Source organism: Panulirus ornatus, chromosome 1 (genome assembly GCF_036320965.1).
Source record: "Panulirus ornatus isolate Po-2019 chromosome 1, ASM3632096v1, whole genome shotgun sequence".
NCBI classification, from domain to species: Eukaryota; Metazoa; Arthropoda; class Malacostraca; order Decapoda; family Palinuridae; genus Panulirus; species Panulirus ornatus.
Window position 1 is genome coordinate 98,265,451 of NC_092224.1, and position 18,928 is coordinate 98,284,378.

Below are 18,928 nucleotides of genomic sequence, written 5' to 3' on the forward strand. Positions count from 1 at the left end.
AGCTCACTTGAATTCGTTTGTATTGTGTTACTTGACTCATTGTCCATAGACATCATATATATATATATATATATATTAAGGAATATCAACTAAGCTCTTCAGAAAGCTAATCGACCCATCATAACAGAGGCACTTTGCCTGTTGTAAAGTTATTCCAATGTCTAGGATTCCAGTATACCATTATCGACCTGGAAACTTCGAACCACTCGACGTGTTTTAGTTGGTACTTTATCAATTCATCACTTTACTTACCTACTTTACATCATCAAAACTTTTCCATACGAAAAAAAAAATGAAATGAAAATGATCTTAACTTTTGACAACTTTAAAAGGGGGGAATGTGAATGGATGAAGTTTCAGGGGAGGTGGAAGACTCGTATATTTTTTATCCCATCACTTTCGAGTATTCTTTTACTACTTTATGTAAACGAGTATATCCCCCCCCCTTCCTTAACTCACGATGATATCACGACATACAATATATTTCACCCCTCCCTCTACCAAACCCCTGAGACCTCACGAGTATACTAGGACGTAGAATATATTTCAAAACTCCTCATATCTAACACAAAAGCATACTATTTCCGTGATACTGTATTTCCCTGGTAACTTTTATTCACACGTGTGACTCTTCGTTCCTGATGGGAAGCCATCCGTCTCACAGCGCCTGGAGCTGCTCTGCCATCATGGTGTGCAAAGGAGCTTCCTCTCATTTATTTGCTACTCACATTTACTCGAGTTGGTTACCTCCTCCTACTCACCCGTACGGAGGTCAGTCTTCCTTTGTGGGTCTTGTCATTGTTGATGTCACCTTACTCCTTCCCTGGACGTCTTTTGAAGGCATTATTGGCCTGGTAATATTATCTCATTAATTTCTTATTTCATCTTCCTTGTGTTTTTTTTTCTCTTATTTTTTTATGATGTTACTCTGGTTTATTTGTTGAGTCTTAGGTTCGTGGCTGAAGGTGGAGTGTATGCGGAAGGGGGTTTGTGTGTGTGTGTGTGTGTGTGTGTGTGTGTGTGTGTGTGTGTGTGTGTGTGTGTATGTATTCTTTGTCGTTGTACTGAAACTTATACAAACTGCTTGTAGTTACATGTGTGCATAGACTTACTAGCAATATTTAATCTTTCACTCAAGTTATACTTGAAAACGACCCTTGCACATATGAAACAACACACACACGCACACTCACATACACAAATACACACATCGAATGACTGAGGACCTGGCTAATGCAGACAACATACGTGAATTTAGGAAGTTGTATGAGAGGAGAGGATTTTCAAGAGAGTCTGTACGAGTGTAAAACTCTCTTCCACTAGAGTACGAGTAGGTAATTACACAGACACACACACACACACACACACACACACACACACACACACACACACACACACACCTATGCATTTCCGGCAAACGCACAAGATACACGTTCCTCCTCTGTAGATGCATTTTACACGTCATACTCAACTAACTTTAAGCTCTCGAACAAACTTTTGGGGGAAATAGGATATACATGTAATGGATCTTCTTCCCTGCCTTGTACGCTGTTCTAAATATAACTTTCCCCTGAGTCGTGTGTGGTAGTAGCCTCAGTAAGCAAGCCATTGTTGGTCGATGCACTGGCCTTCAGCTGGCGAGATCTGGTCTTGCGGTAGATCGGCACAAGGAATCTGGTCGAGTCCTTGAGTGGGTCTTAAGAGAACGGTTATCAAAGTTCCCGCCAAAGGTTGCTGGTTTGATTCAAAGGAGGTGAAGAAGTGAGATCTAATGCCAGGCACAATGTGGCATCAGTGCATTATAACCTCTACCGGCGAAGGGTCTGGTCGACCAAGCTGTTCGTTGCTGTAGATCATATCGTCACTGGCTGGTTGATTACGATGTTGCATTTTGTGGGGATGACGTCACACGGTTTCCTTTGGTTTTAGTTATAAGATGGAGGCATGATGTTGTAAAGAGAACAGAAGGAATAGGGAAGGGGGCCAAGTGAGGGATTTTTTTCCCTTCTCATGCTCAGTCATCTGTACTTGACGCTACCTCGCTAACGCGGGAAATGGCGAATACGCGCGCGCGCGCGCGTGTGTGTGTGTATATGTGTGTGTGTGTTTGTGTATATATATATATATATATATATATATATATATTTTTTTTTTTTTTTTTTTATACTTTGTCGCTGTCTCCCGCGTTTGCGAGGTAGCGCAAGGAAACAGACGAAAGAAATGGCCCAACCCCCCCATACACATGTACATACATACGTCCACACACGCAATATACATACCTACACAGCTTTCCATGGTTTACCCCAGACGCTTCACATGCCTTGATTCAATCCACTGACAGCACGTCAACCCCTGTATACCACATCGCTCCAATTCACTCTATTCCTTGCCCTCCTTTCACCCTCCTGCATGTTCAGGCCCCGATCACACAAAATCCTTTTCACTCCATCTTTCCACCTCCAATTTGGTCTCCCTCTTCTCCTCGTTCCCTCCACCTCCGACACATATATCCTCTTGGTCAATCTTTCCTCACTCATTCTCTCCATGTGCCCAAACCACTTCAAAACACCCTCTTCTGCTCTCTCAACCACGCTCTTTTTATTTCCACACATCCCTCTTACCCTTACGTTACTTACTCGATCAAACCACCTCACACCACACATTGTCCTCAAACATCTCATTTCCAGCACATCCATCCTCCTGCGCACAACTCTATCCATAGCCCACGCCTCGCAACCATACAACATTGTTGGAACCACTATTCCTTCAAACATACCCATTTTTGCTTTCCGGGATAATGTTCTCGACTTCCACACATTTTTCAAGGCTCCCAAAATTTTCGCCCCCTCCCCCACCCTATGATCCACTTCCGCTTCCATGGTTCCATCCGCTGACAGATCCACTCCCAGATATCTAAAACACTTCACTTCCTCCAGCCTCTCACCATTCAAACTCACCTCCCAATTGACTTGACCCTCAACCCTACTGTACCTAATAACCTTGCTCTTATTGACATTTACTCTTAACTTTCTTCTTCCACACACTTTACCAAACTCCGTCACCAGCTTCTGCAGTTTCTCACATGAATCCGCCACCAGCGCTGTATCATCAGCGAACAACAACTGACTCACTTCCCAAGCTCTCTCATCCCCAACAGACTTCATACTTGCCCCTCTTTCCAAAACTCTTGCATTTACCTCCCTAACAACCCCATCCATAAACAAATTAAACAACCATGGAGACATCACACACCCCTGCCGCAAACCTACATTCACTGAGAACCAATCACTTTCCTCTCTTCCTACACGTACACATGCCTTACATCCTCGATAAAAACTTTTCACTGCTTCTAACAACTTGCCTCCCACACCATATATTCTTAATACCTTCCACAGAGCATCTCTATCAACTCTATCATATGCCTTCTCCAGATCCATAAATGCTACATACAAATCCATTTGCTTTTCTAAGTATTTCTCACATACATTCTTCAAAGCAAACACCTGATCCACACATCCTCTACCACTTCTGAAACCACACTGCTCTTCCCCAATCTGATGCTCTGTACATGCCTTCACCCTCTCAATCAATACCCTCCCATATAATTTACCAGGAATACTCAACAAACTTATACCTCTGTAATTTGAGCACTCACTCTTATCCCCTATATATATATCCCCTATATATATATATGAAATGGATAATACGTTTAGAATGATGATAGATGTAAAATTCGTGACGCCACATGAAGAAATTACTTTAGAATTATCATATCGCCTAATGGTATTTGCCTTTAATGTTATCAATAAGAAAAAAAAATCTAATGCTTGGAAATATAAAGTTACCAGCATCGTGGAGAGAGAGAGAGAGAGAGAGAGAGAGAGAGAGAGAGAGAGAGAGAGAGAGAGAGAGAGAGAGAGAGAGAGATGCATAGATACACAGACCACACAGATCCAAAGGTCCAGGCTAGGTGGTCTGCCCGGAACATTACTTAGAGCGAGAGAGAGAGAGAGAGAGAGAGAGAGAGAGAGAGAGAGAGAGAGAGAGAGAGAGAGAGAGAGAGGACTTACTCTCGAGTACATACGACAAGATTTCGCCAAAAGACAAAGCGAGCAACGCAGGGAAATCTAGGGTTACGAGCAAGTGGTGTAAGTTACGTGTCGTGAAAGTGTTATGAGTGGAGATGGGCCAGAGATTGTAACTCTGTGGGCTGGGAGCCGGCAGCCCTGAGTGAGAGTGAGGTAGAGAGAGAGAGAGAGAGAGAGAGAGAGAGAGAGAGAGAGAGAGAGAGAGAGAGAGAGAGAGAGAGAGAGAGAGAGAGATGCATAGATACACAGACCACACAGATCCAAAGGTCCAGGCTAGGTGGTCTGCCCGGAACATTACTTAGAGAGAGAGAGAGAGAGAGAGAGAGAGAGAGAGAGAGAGAGAGAGAGAGAGAGAGAGAGAGAGAGAGAGAGAGAGAGAGAGAGAGAGAGAGAGAGAGAGAGAGAGAGAGAGGTGGGGGCGGGGAGGGTAGCCACATAAATCTTATAAGTATATATGAATCTTAAACACAAGCTGTGTCATCCTATAATTAGTCTCAAGCTGAATGTTTACGTCTGGAAAAATGATCGTTTTCCTCAGATATGATATATCAGTCCCGTTTCTTAATTACTGTGTAGGATAATTAAGATTTTTATTATCATATTATTATCATGAATAGTTAGATAAGGACATAATCTTCTGTTGCATCCACAAGAGGAGAAATTGTATCGTATGAACGGAATGGTTAATCTGGATCGTTGTCCAAGATGCGATCAGTGAAACGTGCAGACAAAAGAATAAGATAAGCAGACTGCAAGAACCATACATTTATATATATATATATATATATATATATATATATATATATATATATATATATATATATATATATATATATATATATACATATATATATACACGTGTGTGTGTGTGTGTGTATGTGTGTGTGTGTGTGTGTGTTTCATTGGTACGTGAGGAAAAGCAGGTGGATTTGAACTGTTAGATCCTTGAGCACGACTCTACGACCCTTGATCACGACGGTACGACCCTTGAGCACGACGGTACGACCCTTGATCACGTCGGTACGACCCTTGAGCACGACGGTACGGCCCTTGAGCACGACGGTACGACCCTTGAGCACGACGGTACGACGGACCCTTGAGCACGACATTACCACTCTCAGGTATAAGGATTTTGACTTTGACCAGACCCATACCCTCCAGGTCATAGGTCGCGCCATTAAACCCAAATGGGTCTTGCCCCTCGTGCTCAAGGGGTTAAACACCATGGAGGTTATACAGCCTTCAGTCGTGTGGTGCGGTGGTTCACGACTGGATGGTACGCGTACCGCCAGTGTGGTACGTGACGGGCGTCCAGAATGAAGGTAGCTGCGTCTTGTTCGTTCTTGGAGGTTCCAGAAATCGTAAAGAACTCGACATGAAAAGGAATATGAATGTGTGTCTTTATCATAATGTATGATGAATTGATCCGTTGTTTTCTCGTGGTTATCCTGCAGCCGCTCGACTGCGTGCCTTATTGCTCACACTGTGACCAGTAGCCCACACAAGGATTCCACAGGTCACAGAGGCGAGGGGTGGTCTTTGTCTTGCGTTATGTATACGAGGGAATATAAAGGAATTCAAAACAGCAACAACAGACCATCCACTGGGTCCTCTCGAGGGTTGTTTGCAATTTCTCCATGTTGAATGATGTGGGAAAGAATTAATGAAGGCAATTTCTCTCTCTCTCTCTCTCTCTCTCTCTCTCTCTCTCTCTCTCTCTCTCTATATATATATATATATATATATATATATATATATATATATATATATATATATATATATATATATATATATATATATATATATTATTTATTATTTCATGATACTCAATAATCGCTGTTCCCCGCGTCAGCGAAGTAGCGCAAGGAAACAGACCAAGAATGGCCCCACCACTCATATTCACACACACACACACACACACACACACACACACACACACACACACACACACACACACACACATATATATATATATATATATAGGCATGTGTACGTGTAGGAAGAGAGGAAAGTGATTGGTTCTCAGTGAATGTAGGTTTGCGGCAGGGGTGTGTGATGTCTCCATGGTTGTTTAATTTGTTTATGGATGGGGTTGTAAGGGAGGTAAATGCAAGAGTCCTGGAAAGAGGGGCAAGTATGAAGTCTGTTGGGGATGAGAGAGCTTGGGAAGTGAGTCAGTTGTTGTTCGCTGATGATACAGCGCTGGTGGCTGATTCATGTGAGAAACTGCAGAAGCTGGTGACTGAGTTTGGTAAAGTGTGTGGAAGAAGAAAGTTGAGAGTAAATGTGAATAAGAGCAAGGTTATTAGGTACAGTAGGGGTGAGGGTCAAGTCAATTGGGAGGTGAGTTTGAATGGAGAAAAACTGGAGGAAGTGAAGTGTTTTAGATATCTGGGAGTGGATCTGTCAGCGGATGGAACCATGGAAGCGGAAGTGGATCATAGGGTGGGGGAGGGGGCGAAAATTTTGGGAGCCTTGAAAAATGTGTGGAAGTCGAGAACATTATCTCGGAAAGCGAAAATGGGTATGTTTGAGGGAATAGTGGTTCCAACAATGTTGTATGGTTGCGAGGCGTGGGCTATGGATAGAGATGTGCGCAGGAGGATGGATGTGCTGGAAATGAGATGTTTGAGGACAATGTGTGGTGTGAGGTGGTTTGATCGAGTAAGTAACGTAAGGGTAAGAGAGATGTGTGGAAATAAAAAGAGCGTGGTTGAGAGAGCAGAAGAGGGTGTTTTGAAATGGTTTGGGCACATGGAGAGAATGAGTGAGGAGAGATTGACCAAGAGGATATATGTGTCGGAGGTGGAGGGAACGAGGAGAAGAGGGAGACCAAATTGGAGGTGGAAAGATGGAGTGAAAAAGATTTTGTGTGATCGGGGCCTGAACATGCAGGAGGGTGAAAGGAGGGCAAGGAATAGAGTGAATTGGAGTCATGTGGTAGACAGGGGTTGACGTGCTGTCAGTGGATTGAATCAAGGCATGTGAAGCGTCTGGGGTAAACCATGGAAAGCTGTGTAGGTATGTATATTTGCGTGTGTGGACGTGTGTATGTACATGTGTATGGGGGGGGGGGGCCATTTCTTTCGTCTGTTTCCTTGCGCTACCTCGCAAACGCGGGAGACAGCGACAAAGTATAAAAAAAAAAAAAAAAAAAAAAAAAATATATATATATATATATATATATATATATATATATATATATATATATATATATATATATATATATATATATTATCCCTGGGGATAGGGGAGAAAGAATACTTCCCACGTATTCCCTGCGTGTCGTAGAAGGCGACTAAAAGGGGAGGGAGCGGAGGGCTGGAAATCCTCCCCTCTCACTTTTTTTTTTTAATTTTCCAAAAGAGGGAACAGAGAAGGGGCCCAGGTGAGGATATTCCCTCAAGGGCCCAGTCCTCTGTTCTCAACGCTACCTCGCTAATGCGGGAAATGGCGAATAGTATGAAAGAAAAGAAAGAAATATATATATATATATATATATATATATATATATATATATATATATATATATTTTTTTTTTTTTTTCTCCATTCAAACTCACCTCCCAATTGACTTGACCCTCACCCCTACTGTACCTAATAACCTTGCTCTTATTCACATTTACTCTCAACTTTCTTCTTCCACACACTTTACCAAACTCAGTCACCAGCTTCTGCAGTTTCTCACATGAATCAGCCACCAGCGCTGTATCATCAGCGAACAACAACTGACTCACTTCCCAAGCTCTCTCATCCCCAACAGACTTCATACTTGCCCCTCTTTCCAGGACTCTTGCATTTACCTCCCTTACAACCCCATCCATAAACAAATTATACAACCATGGAGACATCACACACCCCTGCCGCAAACCTACATTCACTGAGAACCAATCACTTTCCTCTCTTCCTACACGTACACATGCCTTACATCCTCGATAAAAACTTTTCACTGCTTCTAACAACTTGCCTCCCACACCATATATTCTTAATACCTTCCACAGAGCATCTCTATCAACTCTATCATATGCCTTCTCCAGATCCATAAATGCTACATACAAATCCATTTGCTTTTCTAAGTATTTCTCACATACATTCTTCAAAGCAAACACCTGATCCACACATCCTCTACCACTTCTGAAACCGCACTGTTCTTCCCCAATCTGATGCTCTGTACATGCCTTCACCCTCTCAATCAATACCCTCCCATATAATTTACCAGGAATACTCAACAAGCTTATACCTCTGTAATTTGAGCACTCACTCTTATCCTGTGGTCTGCCCGGAACATTACTTAGAGAGAGAGAGAGGAAGAGGAGAGAGAGAGAGGAGAGAGGATAGAGAGGAGAAGGGAGAGAGATAGACGACGAGAGGAGAGATGGGGACGAGAGAGAGAGAGAGAGAGAGAGAGAGAGAGAGAGAGAGGGGGGGGGGCGGGGAGGGTAGAAACATAAATCTTATAAGTTTTATTTAAATCTTAAACAAAAGGGCTGTGTCTTTCCTATAATTAAGTCTCAAGTAAATTTTTACGTTGGAAAAATTTCTTTTTTCCTCAGATTGATATTCGCCCCGTTTTTAAAATTACTGTGAAGGTTTAATTAAGATTTTTATTATCATATTATTATAAATAAATTTGTTAGATAAGGCCCATTTTTTCTTTTGCATCCACAAGAGGAGAAATTGTATTTTTGGGAAGGGAAATTTTGGTTTATCTGGATCGTTGGCCCAAGATGCGATCAGTAAAAGTGCAGAAAAAAGGGAATAAGAAAAAGGGCGACTGCAAAAAACCATACATTTATATATAAATATATATATATATAAAATATATTTATTATAAAATAATATTTTATTTTTTATTTTATATATTAAAATATTTATACCGTGTGTGTGTGTGTGTGTATTTTTTGTGGGTGTGTGTGTTTTGTTTCATTGGTCGTGAGGAAAAGCAGGTGGTTTTGGGAATGTTAGATCCTTGAGGACAAAACTCTAAAACCCTTGACACGCGTACGAACCTTGAGCACGACGGTACGACCGTGATCAGTCGGTAGACCTTGAGCAGACGGTTACGGCCCTTGAGCACGACGTACGACCCTTGAGCACGACGGTACGACGGACCCCTTGAGCACGACATTACCACTTCAGGAATAAGGATTTTGACTTTTGACCAGACCCATACCCTCCAGGATAATGTCATAGTCGCGCCATTAAACCCAAATGGTCTTGCCCCTCGTGTCAAGGGTGTTAACACCATGGATGGTTATACAGCCTTCAGTGTGTGGTTGGCGGTGGTTCACGACTGGATGGTACGCGTTACGCCAGTGTGGTACGTGACGGGCGTCCAGAATGAAGGTTAGCTGGATCTTGTTCGTTCTTGGAGGTTCCAGAATCGTAAAGAACTCGTCATTGGAAAAAAGAATATGAATGTGTGTCTTTATCATAATGTATGATGATTTGATCGTTGTTTTCTGGGTTATCCTGCAGCCGCTCGGACGGCGTGCTTATTGCGCACACTGTGTCCAGTTACACACAAGGATTCCAGGTACAGAGGCGAGGGGTGGTCTTTGTCTTGCGGTTATGTTATCGAGGGAAAATAAAGAATTTCAAAAACAGCAAAACAGACCATCCCTGGGGTCCTCTCGGGGGGAGGGGGTTGTTTGCAAATATTCCATGTTGAATGATGTGGGAAAGATACTGAAGGCAATTTCTCTCTCAACTCTCTCTCTCTCTCTCTCTCTCTCTTCTCTCTCTATAATATATTATATATATATCATATATATAATATACTATTCATATATATATATATATATATATATATATTATATATATTATATTATATACATATTATTTATTTATTTCTGATACTCAATATCCGCTGTTCCCCGCGTCAGCGAAGTAGCGCAAAGGAACAGACCAAGAATGCCCACGACTCACTATTCACACACTCACAAACACACACACACACACAACACCAACACACCCACACACACACACCACACATTATATATATATATATAGGATGTGTTACGTGTAGGAAGAGAGGAAAGTGATTGTTCTCAGTGGTATGTAGGTTTGCGGAGGGGTGTGTTTGATGTTCTCCATGGTTGTTTAATTTGTTTATGGAGGGGTTGTAAGGGAGGTAAATGCAAGAGTCCTGGAAAGAGGGGCAAGTATGAAGTCTGTTGGGGATGAGAGAGTTGGGAATAGAAGTGAGTCAGTTGTTGATTCGCTGATGATCAGCGCTGAGTGGCTGATTCATGTGAGAAACTGCAGTAGCTGGTGACTGAGTTTGGTAAAGTGTGTGGAAGAAGGAAGTTGAGAGTAAATGTGAATAAGAGCAAGGTTTTAGGTAAGTAGGTGGTTGAGGGTTCAAGTCAATTGGGAGGTGAGTTTTAATGGAGAAAAATGGAAGGGAAATGAAGTGTTTTTAAGGGTATTGGGAGGGATCTGTAGCGGGTGGAACCTGGAAGCGGGGTGGTCAAAGGGGGGGGGAGGGGGCGAAAATTTTGGGAAGCCTTGAAAAATGTGTGGAAGTCGAGAACATTATCTCGAAGCGAAAAATGGGTTATTGTTTGAGGGAATAGTGGTATTTTTTTCTTTTTTTTTTCAAACAATGTTGTATGGTTGCGAGGCAGTGGGTATGGATAGAGATGTGCGCAGGAGGATGGTATGTGGGGAAATATGAGTTGTTTGAGGACAATTGTGTGGTGTGAGGTGGTTTTTATCGAGTAAGTAACGTAAGGGTAGTAAGAGGGATGTGGGAAATAAAAGAGGTGTTGAGAGAGCAGGAAGAGGGTGTTTTGAACTGTTTGGGCACATGGAGAGATATGAGAGAGGAGAAGATTGACCCCAAAAGGATATTGGTGTCGGAGGTGGAGGGAACGAGGAGAAGAGGTGAGACCAAAATTTGGAGGTGGAAAGATGGAGTGAAAAAAAATTTGTGCTGATCGGGCCCTGAACATGCAGGAGGGTGAAAGGAGGCAAGGAATAGAGTGAATTGGTAGTCAAGTGGTAGACAGGGGTTGACGTGCTGTCAGTGGATTGAATCAAGGCATGTAAAGCGTTGGGGAAAACCATGGAAAGGTGTGTAGTATGTTATTTGCGTGTGTGGACGTGTGTATGTACATGTTTTTATGGGGGGGGGGGCATTTTTTTTCGTTGTTTCCTTGCGTACCTCGCAACGCGGGAGACAGCGCAAAGTATAAAAAAAAAAAAAAAAAAAAAAAATTATATAATATATATTATATATATATATATTATATTATAATTTATATAAATATATATATATATATTATCCTGGGGAAAAGGGGAAAGAATACTTCCCACGTATTCCCTGCGTGTCGTAGAAAGGCGACTAAAAGGGAGGGAGCGGGGGGCGGGAAAATTTCCTTTCCAACTCTCATTTTTTTTTTTTAATTTTCAAAAGGGGACAGAGGGGGGGCCCCAGGTGAGTTAATTCCCTAAAGGGGCCCCAGTCCTTGTTCTAAAGCTACTCGTAATGGGGGGAAAAAGGCGAATAGTAAAAAAGAAAAGAAAGAAATATAATATTAATATATATTATATTATAAATATATATATATATATATATATTTTTTTTTTTTTTTCCCCATTAAAACCTCACCTCCCATTGATTGACCCTCCCCCCTACTGTACTAAAACCCTTGCTCTATTCCATTAAACTCTAAACTTTCTTCTTCCCAATTTACCAAACTCGTACCAGTTCTGCATTTTCTCCATGAATCAGCACCGCGCTTATCATAGCGAACAACAATGATTCACTTCCAAGCCTCTCACCCCCACAGACTTCATATTTCCCCCTCTTTCCAGGCTCTTGCTTTACCCCCTTCAACCCCCCATAAACAAATTAAAAACCGGGGAACAACACACCCCTCCCGAAAAACCTCTTTCCCAAGGAACCAATCATTTTCCCTCTTTTCCCTAATACAATGCCTTAATTCCTCGATAAAAAACTTTTCATGCTTCTAACAACTTGCCTCCCACACCTATATTTTTAATCCCTTTCCACAGGTCTCTATCAATCTATAATCCTTCCAGATCCAAAATGCTACATACAAATCCATTGCTTTTTAAGTATTTCTCAAAACATTTTCAAAGAAAAACCCCGATCCACACACCTCACCACTTCTAAAAAACCGCACTTTTCTTCCCCAACTGATGCTCTGTACATGCCTTCACCCTCTAAATCAATACCCCCATAAAATTTTTACCAAGAATACTCAACAGCTTATCCCTGTAATTGAGCACTCATTTATCCCTTTCCCTTTGTACAATGGCATATGCAATTCCCAAAATCCTCGGCCCCTCACAGTGTCTACATACATTAAAAACCCTTACAACCAGTCAACAATTCAGTCCCCCCCTTTTTTAATAAATTCCATGCAATACCATCAAACCTGCTCCTTGCGGTTTTCAATGGGGGGTTTGAGTTTGTATGGGGGAAAAATGGAGAAGTGAAGGTTTTAGATATCGGGGAGTGGATTGTCAGCGGATGGAACCATGGAAGCGGAAGGGTCTAGGGGGGGGGGAGGGGGCCCAAAAATTTTGGGACCCTTTAAAAAAAGTGGGGAAGTCGGAGAACATTATCTCGGAAAGCAAAAATGGGTAGTTTGAGGAATAGGGGTTCCAACAAGTTGTATGGTTGCGAGGGTGGGTTGGGATAGGATGTGCGCAGGAGGATGGATTTTGCTGGAAAGAGATGTTTGAGGACAATGGTGTGTGTGAGGTGGTTTGGGATCAAAGTAAGTAACGAAACGGGTAAGAGGATTGTGGAAATAAAGAGGTGGTTGAGAGAAACAGAGAGGGTGTTTTTAAATGGTTTGGGCACAGGAAAAGAATGAGTGAGGAGAGATTGACCCAAAAGGATATATGGTGGAGGTGGAGGGAACGAGGGAAAAGGAGACAAATTGGGGTGGAAAGGGGTGGAGTGAAAAGGGTTTTTTGTGATCGGGGTCTGAACATGCAGGAGGGTGAAAGGGGGCAAGGGGGTAGAGGGAATTGATGCATGTGGGAACAGGGGTTGACGTGCTGTCAGTGGATTGAAGAAGGGAAAATGTGAAGGGGGTCTGGGGGTAAACCATGGAAAACTGTTTAGGTAGATATGTTATTTCGGTATGTGGAGGCATTGTTGTACATTGTGTGGGGGGGGGGGGGGTGGGCATTCTTTGTCTGTTTCCTTTGCGCTCCCCGCAAAGGGGAGACAGCGACAAAGTATAAAAAAAAAAAAAAAAAATATATATATTTTATTATTATAATTATATTTTATTATTATTATATTTTATATATATATATTATATATATATAAACGCTCATACACGCACATATGCATACATAATATACTCAAGACAATTTTCGTGTATCCCCTGTACATTTCATACTGGCTGCCCTCATCCATTCTCGTCGCCAACTCCCCCACGCAGTAAGTAGCACCCCCCCATCCCTCCAGCGAGGTAGCGCCAGGAAAAGACAAAAGACAACAAAGTCCACATTCGTTCACACTCAGTCCCTAGCTGTCATGTGCTCCAGCGATTTAATTTGTGCTAGTGTCACCAGCAAGTTTATTGTGCACCCCATGCGTATCGTTGGAGCGGTAGCGCAAAAGGATTACACAGGCCACAGAGGGTGTTTTTCAGACCCCAGTGGGTTGATACTTATCGATAGACTGTAACAGTACAGTATTGGTTTATTACAGTGGTCCTCTGACTTATTATTGTTCTTGGTGGCTGGGTTCGACCCTCGGGGCTAACAGTGGGAAACTAGTTTAGTTTCTCTATCTTAAGTATGACACATGAGTAAGGTACACTGACGAGTGTATTTTGGTATCTTAAACTGAGGTTTTAAGATGTAAAGCGGCACAGAAAATGAATGGGAAGAGGTATGGGGTAAGTTAAGTTCAAAGATCAATGTGGAAAATAGTTGAGAGAATCCGGATCAGTCCCGAACGAAGCTTTGAACCACCAGACAATAATGAAACTTTATCGCAGGTTAAGAAGAAAAAAAAAATAAACGGGGTTACGTTGTGCCCTCACGAAGTAAGGTGTGCAGGGGGAGGGATGGAAGGAGAGGAGAGGGAGAGGTGGGGCGGGAGGCGGCCTTCACATTTAGTCTTTCCCGACACCGCACAGGACCGCACGAGAGAGAGAGAGAGAGAGAGAGAGAGAGAGAGAGAGAGAGAGAGAGAGAGAGAGAGAGAGAGAGAGAGAGAGAGAGAGAGAGAGAGAAATATGAGTGCACTATGAGACTCGACATTTTTCGAATGTGATTTCGTTAAGGTCAGACTCTGGGTGGGGCTGGGAGAACGGGGGGTATAAGCCAAGGATGTTTGGGGAGGGAGGGGCCAGCTCGCTGATAGGAAGGAAGGACGGGGTAGAGGGAGGGTACAGAGGGAGGGATGGAGGGAGGGAGGGGTAAATTGAGGGCAGAGTGTCATGGGTGTGGCTGTAGCCTAGGTAGATATGATGGTGCCTCACTGTCGTGAGTCCTTGATATCAGAGGGAAGGATTTCCAGAAGACACCGATATGACCATATTCATCCACTGAGGAATATTTCTCTCTCTATCTCTCTCTCTCTCTCTCTCTCTCTCTCTCTCTCTCTCTCTCTCTCTCTCTCTCTCTCTCTCTCTCTCTCTCTCTCTCCCCCCCCCCCGTGTCCACTTCGCTTCTTATTGTGTGCAAGTTATGCGGACGGTGTCTCCCTAGAGGTTATGAATTATTCGTGCCGGCTCTCCTGGTCTTGTTGTAAAATGCTGTATTTGCATGTGATTAAGAGGGGAGTATGTGTGTGTGTGTGTGTGTGTGTGTGTGTGAGAGAGAGAGAGAGAGAGAGAGAGAGAGAGAGAGAGAGAGAGAGAGAGAGAGAGAGAGAGAGAGAATGTTTTTGTTTAAATTTTTGTTGTATGTCTTTTTGTATGTTTGAACGAGTGTCGCCGTATATGTACATGTTTGTACAAATGGTTATATAGTTTGTATGTAAGTGTGTGTGTGTGTGTGTGTGTGTGTGTGTGTGTGTGTGTGTGCGTGTGTGAGTGTGTGTGTGTGTGTTTGTGTGTGTGTGTGAGTGAGTGATTGTGTGAATGCTGTGTGTGTTTGCTATTTGTTTGTTAGGGGAGAGAGTTTTACACTCGTGTTGCCCCGTCTCTTAACCTTGTATATATGTATTATGTCTCTGATTTTATGTGTGTACACACACATAGACAAACACACCACACTAAGCCAGGTACCTATAAATCGAGCCATCCCCGAGGGAGTATGAACACCTGGGTTGGGTGCAAGTCGACTGCAACGCCTAGGATTTGAACCCATGCCAGCCCGAACTCAGAATGGCGGAGCCGATATTGACTAACGGATAGAAATGCTATATATATATATATATATATATATATATATATATATATATATATATATATATATATATATATATATATATATATATATATATATATTTATGCTGAAAATTTCAAGAAAATATATTTTTTCAAAAAAGTCAAGAAAAATGCAAGGCTATAGCCTTGGATTTTTCTCAATTTTTTTGGAAAAATAGATTTTCTTGAAATTTTCAACATAAATAGTTTATGTATGCTGAATACGAATTTATGATCAAAATCGATAAATTCGTATAATTAGTCCACTAATGGGCATTTAAATTTTAAATTTGGGTTTTTCCTGATTTTTTTGAAATAGAATTTCTTGATATTTTCAGCATAGATACTTTTATGTAAGCTGAATACGTGCCTGTGGTCAAAATCTAAAAATTCGTATACTTAGTCGAGTAATTAGCATTTCAATTTTAACATAATTAGTCGAGGCGCTAATTAAACAATTAATATTATAAATAACAGTGTTTTCACTCCATATACTTAAATACCATATAAAAAAAAACGTCTATACACAGATTTTCATTAAAATCTGAGGAAGTTGAAAATTTTATAAGAATTTTTAGATTTTGAGCACAGATACGTATTCAGCATACATAAAAGTATCTATGCTGAAAATTTCAAGAAAATCTATTTTTCAAAAAAATCAGGATAAATCCAAGGCTTGCAGTTTTTTTGCTCAGTTTTCAACTTCCTCAGATTTTAATGAAAATCTGTGTATAGATGTTATTTAATATGGCATTTAGGTATTTGTAGTGAAAAGATTATTATTCATAATATTAATCGTTTAATGAACACCTGGACTTATTATAAAATTGAAATGCTAATTCCTCGACTAAATTTACGAATTTTTAGAATTTCACCACAGGCACGTATTCAGCATACATAAAAGTATCTATGCTGAAAATTTGAAGATAATCTATTTTTTCCAAAAATCAGGAAAATTCCTAGGCATTTTTTTTTGCTTAAATTTTCAACTTCCTCAGATTTTAATGAAAATCTGTGTATAGACTTTATTTTATATGGTATTTAAGTATTTGGAGTGAAAAGACAGTTATTTATAATATTAATCGTTTAATTAGCACCTCAACTAATTATGTTAAAATTGAAATGGTAATTACTCGACTAATTACACGAATTTTTAGATTTTGGCCACAGACACGTATTCAGCGTAAATAAAAGTGTCTATGCTGAAAATTTCAAAAAAATATATTTTTAAAAAAAATCAGGATAAATCCAAGGCTTGCAGTTTTTTTCCTCAGTTTTCAACTTCCTCAGATTTTAATGAAAATCTGTGTATAGATGTTATTTAATATGGCATTTAGGTATTTGTAGTGAAAAGATTATTATTCATAATTTTAATCGTTTAATGAGCACCTGGACTTATTATCAAATTGAAATGCTTATTACTCGACTAATTTTACGAATTTTTAGATTTTCACCACAGGCACGTATTCAGCATACATAAAAGTTTGTATCCTGAAAATTTCAAGAAAATCTGTTTTTTCAAAAAAATCAGGAAAAATCCAAGGCTATAGCCTTGTATTTTTTTTGCTCAGATTTTCAACTTCCTCAGATTTCAATGAAAATCTGTGTATAGACGTTATTTTATATGGTATTTTAGTATTTGGAGTGAAAAGACTGTTATTCATAATATTAATCGTTTAATGAGCACATGGACTTATTATGATAAAATTGAAATGGTAATTACTCGACTAATTATACGAATTTTTAGATTTACACCACAGATACATATTCAGCATACATAAAAGTATCTATCCTGAAAATTTCAAGAAAATCTATTTTTTCAAAAAAATCAGGAAAAATCCAAGGCTATACCCTTGCATTTTTTTTGCTCAGATTTTCAACTTCCTCAGATTTTAATGAAAATCTGTGTATAGACGTTATTTTATATGGTATTTAAGTATTTGGAGTGAAAAAACAGTTATTTATAATATTAATCGTTTAATTAGGACCTCGACTTATGTAAAATTGAAATGCAAATTACTCGACTAATTATACGAATTTTTTGATTTTGACCATAGACACGTATTCAGCATACATAAAAGTGTCTATGCTGAAAATTTCAAGAAAATCTATTTTTTCAAAAAAAATCAGTAAAAACGAAAGGCTTGCATTTATTTTGCTCAGATTTCCAACTTCCTCAGATTTTAATGAAAATCAGTGTATAGACGTTATTTTATATGGTATTTAAGTACTTGGAGTGAAAAGACTGTTATTTATAATATTACTCGTTTAATTAGCACCTGCACTAATTATGTTAGAATTGAAATGCTAATTACTCGACTAATTATATGAATTTTTAGATTTTTTCCACAGATACGTATTCAGTATACATAAAAGTATCTATGCTGAAAATTTCAAGCAAATCTATTTCTTCAAAAAAATCAAGAAAAATCCGAGGCCTTGCATTTTTTTGTCAGATTTTCAACTTCCTCAGATTTTAATGAAAATCTGTGTATAGATGTTATTTTATAATGTATTTAAATATTTGGAGTAAAAAGACTGTAATTCATAATACAAACCGTTTAATCAGCACCTGCACTAATCATGATAAAATTTAAATGCCCATTACTCGACTAATTATACGACTTTATCGATTTTGATCACAGATTCCTATTCAGCATACATGAAAGTTTCTATGCTGAAAATTTCAAGAAAATCTATTTCTTCAAAAAAAATCAGGAAAAATCCAAGGCATTTTTTTTTTTGCTCAGATTTTCAACTTCCTCAGATTTTAATGAAATTCTGTGTATAGATGTTATTTTATATGGTATTTAAGTATTTGGAGTGAAAAGACTGTTATTCAGAATATTAATCGTTTAATGAGCACCTGGACTTATTATGATAAAATTGAAATGCTAATTACTCGACTAATTATACGAATTTTTAGATTTACACCACAGATACATATTCAGCATACATAAAAGTATCTATCCTGAAAATTTCAAGAAAATCTATTTTTTCAAAAAAATCAAGAAAAATCCAAGCCTTGCATTTTTTTTTGCTCAGATTTTCAACTTCCTCAGATTTTAATGAAAATATGTGTATAGATGTTATTTTATATGGTATTTAAGTATTTAGAGTGAAAAGATTGTAATTCATAATATTAACCGTTTAATTAGCACCTTCACTAATCATAAAATTTAAATGCCCATTACTGGACTAATTATACGAATTTATCGATTTTGATCATAGATTCGTATTCACCATACATAAACTATCTATGCTGAAAATTTCACGAAAATCTATTTTTCCAAAAAAAATTGAGAAAAATCCAAGGCTATGGCCTTGCATTTTTTTTGCTCAAATTTTCAACTTCCTCAGATTCTACTGAAAATCTGTGTTTAGACGTTATTCTATATGGTATTTAAGTATTTGGAGTGAAACGACTGTTATTTATAATATTACTCGTTTAATTAGCACCTGAACTAAT